Source organism: Haliaeetus leucocephalus, unplaced genomic scaffold, assembly GCF_000737465.1.
Source record: "Haliaeetus leucocephalus isolate CR32 unplaced genomic scaffold, Haliaeetus_leucocephalus-4.0 Scaffold848, whole genome shotgun sequence".
Taxonomy (NCBI): Eukaryota; Metazoa; Chordata; class Aves; order Accipitriformes; family Accipitridae; genus Haliaeetus; species Haliaeetus leucocephalus.
The window spans coordinates 8610075-8614504 of record NW_010973284.1 but is presented as its reverse complement, the minus strand read 5'-3'; positions in this window follow the sequence as shown (position 1 = coordinate 8614504).

Here is a 4430-nt window from a genome sequence, read left to right as displayed (position 1 = left end):
TACTAAAATACTAATTTTGTAGGGGAAAACCTTAAACATCTGACAAAGGTGTATTCAGAGTAACACCCACCAGAGTACAGAAATATGGACTTGCACTAGCTTGGACAGTGGTGGACGCCCAAAGAGACCATACAGTCCTATTAAGCATCAAGGCCACCAGCCCACGTGGCCATCAGTCTTACCTCTCCTGCCCCATGCCAAGGCCTGGAAGGGTTCCTGCATTGCCTGGTGCACAGTCCTCATGCCCCAGCTAAGCCAGCTCCTCTCTGGGATGAAAGCACAGCTTTTTGCCTCCCCGGGCTGCGCAGCAGCCTCCCCTCCTCTGGTTACACTCCTCACACTTGCTGCCCTTACCTCTGCTATTACAACAGCGCAGAGACCCATTGTGGCACTGAACTCGGAGACCTCTGCCACAGCAGAGCTCTTCAGCTTGTCCCCTCCAGCCACCCTGGGCTTGGGGACCCTGAGCTCTACCCCTGCTTCCTCCAGCCAGGGCTTTCTGCAGAGCTTCAAGACCTATAAGCAACCAGCTGCTACCAGATCACTGCTCGGCTGCCTGAGAGATCCCACTCTCGGATCAGCATGACCCTGTATATATTCAGGTCTCCCAGCCCCTTAATTTTCCCTGGCTCCCTGAGCCAGGAAAGTCCCGGTGTTTATTATTCCTCTCCCAGAACAGTTCTCTATCTCCAATGCTTTGCTGCCTGATCTGCTTTTTTTTCTTTGGTTTTGTTTTTCCTTTCTTCCTTCACTGGGTTACAAAGCTGTGAAGGGTCCTTGGAAAGGAAGATGAGTGAGTCAGGACAGACATGCAGGGGGAAGAAGACAAGCTCCTAGCCTTGAAGTCAGGTTCATTGCCTGTGTCACTATTATTAAAAATAGATGAATGGCAGTGCTCTTTGCATTGGAGGAGCGACAGAGGAGATGTAATATCCTGGGCTGCTGAGCAAATGCTCCCTCTGTCTGCCTGCAAGTCACCCAGTAGCATCTTCTGCTCTTTGATAAATTCTTTTTTCTTGGCTCTGACTTGTGGGATTTAATTTGCCTTTCATAAAAAAACGTTTTAATGTTTCAGCCTTGGGGAGGGGGGGGTGTGACTCACCTTGGATTAGCTCTTCTGCTCCAGTCAGTTGGCTACCAGCTCCCTTGAGAACAAAAAACCCTTCAAGTGCCAAGTCGTGAACAGCCCCTCTCTCCATCCCACAGTGAAGTGCTTTTGGAGGGTGAGAGAGCAGCCGTTTGGGGGTGATATATTGGCCCATCGACTCCAAGACCAACTCTGATCATGCCCAGCCCTCCTGAAAAAGCAGGTTTACAAGATGGCATGGGGCAGGCTGGGATCCACTGAGCAATCTGCAAGGGCAGGGTGAGATGTGTGCCAGCGGTGCTCCCGGTGCCCCATGGCAAAGGGCTGAGGACAGAGAGGCTGAAGCGCAAAAAATGGGATGATTTACATGAACCCAGGGCCCAGGTGAGCCACCTGCGTCCCAGCACTGCTGGCCACAGCTGCCATGCCTCTGCCCAGGGCTCCCACTGCTACGACCGCTCACCTCTGGGCTGTGTGAAAGAGGTGATCGCTCTTCGGATTGCACGGGGTCGAGCTGGGGTGATGGTGGCAGCGGGACCAAAGCTGCGCTGCTGCTCTGCTCGCTCAGGGGACACTCAACCCATGTTGTAGCCCAGGCTGGGGGACACAGCCCAATCACTGAGCTTACACATGTCTCCCAGGGCCAGCATCTCCCTCCCTCCTACCTATACCCTTACTTCCCCCTCAGCTCTTTTGCTGCCACTATTTTCCACTCACTTGTTTTCTATTATCTGCTGCTTCCTATTAAATTAACATAATCAACATTATCATCTCTGGCCTGCTCTGTGCTTTGGCCGCCAGCCAGAAACCAAAGGACAGGACCTAAATAAAACCACTGCAAGAGAGAGCATGACACTGGCAGAAGTCTATGCCGTGTTTTTCAAGCACAAAACTTTCTTTCAGAAGTTACGCTAAGTCCTCAACTCTCGCTGCTACCCAGACCTGTCTGATCTACATGCTGCATGGGTTTGCAAAGGCTTTTTCAGTCGTCCTCGAGAACAGCCCAGGGCAACTACCCCCTGAGCAAGTCAGAGCCCCTATATAGCCCACACCAGTATAGGGGGCTGCTGCCTGGGAGCTGAGGAGAATATTTTTGCTCGCTCCCTGAGAAAGCGGCAGTGCACCCGCAGGATGTTGAAGTGCCCCTTGTTTTTCCTCCCTTCTCCAGGGTGGGAGAGCAGCAAAGACGCCATCACACCGATGCAGTCACTTTTCTCACTCCCAACCACCCCCTTCATGCTATGGGGAGCCGAAGGTGCCTCATTAGTGTGTTAATCATAATCCTAATGAGTGTGGAGATCAGCTAAAGTAATAGCAGTGACCTGCAGGGGGGCTCATCTGCTCAAGTTTATCATGCTGCTCACAAACCCCTTGGGGAATGCCAGCCCATCGCTCTCCTTGTCCCCCAGCTGTTGAAGATGCCCCGTGCCTTGTCTATATGCTTAATTAAAGCAGAGGGACCGGTAACCTTGACAACTGAGAGCCGCTATCTATAAGCCAGCTGAGATGGATATTGTTTCGGCATCTCCAGAGAGAGACCAGAGGGGAGACGGCAGTCAAAAGCTTGCAGGCGTCAGACACACTCGTGAACCATGGTCACAGGCAGCAGCGCCGACGTCCCCCGGAGCTCATGTCGTCCCCAGAGATGGGTGCTGGGAGGGGTGGAAATGGCCTGGTCCCTCGCTGGTGAAATTTGGCAGGCTCCGAGGTGCTGGGTCGGGTGGTGCACGCTGCGGCACTGAGAGCTCAGGCCTGTCTGGTGCAAAGGAGGCTTTGCTCTGCCGGGCAGCCCTGCAGCGTCTGGGGGGAGCAGAAGATTCCTATAACTTACCAAAAAGTTGTAAATACCCTTAAAATAAATCCCCTTAGAACTGGGAAATTTGTACAAGCCCAATTACTTCTGCCTTAATGGGATGCCAGAAAATGGTACATCTGGTTTTGGTGGCGATAAGTAGCAAGCAGCTAGAAACACATTTCCAACAAGGGGCTGAAATTTAATTTTTTTTTTTTTAAAGAGCCAGTAAAAGTCATGATCAGTTCTGCATCCGATCAACCCTGTTCTCTTCTACCTGCCTCTGAACTGAGGACAGGAGCTACCAAGGAGACCCACATTAAAGAAAGAATGCAAGACCTCTTGGGGAACATAAATACCTGTTTCCACCTTCCTCCTCTCCCCCGTGGTGCTGCAGACACGGGTATTGGGATGGAGAAGGGGACCCACAGCCCCACCTCTGCCAAAGCAGCCCCAGAGAGGGTCAGTGAGGACCACGCTATGATGTGGGGCCCTCAGATGCCTCTGAGGCCCCATGTTCTTGCACCTTACAGGCAGAGGAGCCCCAAACCTTCCTGTTCTTTCTGTGAGAACTGATGGGGCAGGACAAGAGGGCTCATGCCAGCTGCACCACATGAGGTTGGGGTCAGGGAGGAGGCACCGTGACAAGGGATTTGCAAGGGGGTTTTTGGTCCTTCCAGAGAGCAGCCTGGGCACAGGGTGTCTGGCCACCACCAGCTTCATAATGGGGTTTCCTCTTCAGAAATGCCAACCAGAAGAGAGCGGTCAGTCTTTCTGAAGGATGGCTGCTGGCTCAGCCCTCACAATGCCTGCCTGGATGGGGCTGGCCGGCCCCGGGGAGGCTGGGAGGGATGTGGGGCCAGGGGGTGCCCCATGGGCTGGCAGGATGCCCTGAGAAACCAGCTGTGGCATCTTGAGGACCCGGCTCAGCCCTGGCCAGGGCAGCATCCAGGGGTGCTTTGAGCAGCTCCGCACCCGGCTGTGCCCACAGACCCGGGTACCCCAAAACAGTGCAGGGGCCCCACAGCGATGCCCCATGTCAGGCTTGGCCGCTGTCCTCATCTCTGTATGGGGCACGAGTGGGGTGCCAGGCTCAACTGGGGGTGCCAGGGGCTACACAGGACCAGATTGGGGGATAGTGAGGGCTTGGGCCGGGGTCACTTGGACCAGCATGGAGTGACAGGGTGGTTCAGGACTGGACCGGGGATGCCCGGGACAGGGAAGGACTGGACCCGGGGTGCCCTGCTTGAGCCAGGGGTGACTGGTCCGAGGGTGCCGGGGCCGGTGCGGGACTGGACCAAGAGTGCCCCGCCCGAACCGGGGGTGCCGGGGACCAACCGGCGATGCCGGGGGCCGTGCCGAACCGGACCGAGGGTGCCGGGGACCGAACCGGGACCGCACCGGGAGTGTTCTGCCCGAAACGGAGGTGCCGGGGACCGGGAGCGGGAGGGGCGGGGATGGTGCGGGGCCGGAGCGGGGATGCCGAGACCGGACCGGACGGGGGTGCGGGTGGTGCCGGGAGTGCGGGGGGTGGCGGCGGCCCCCGCCCCA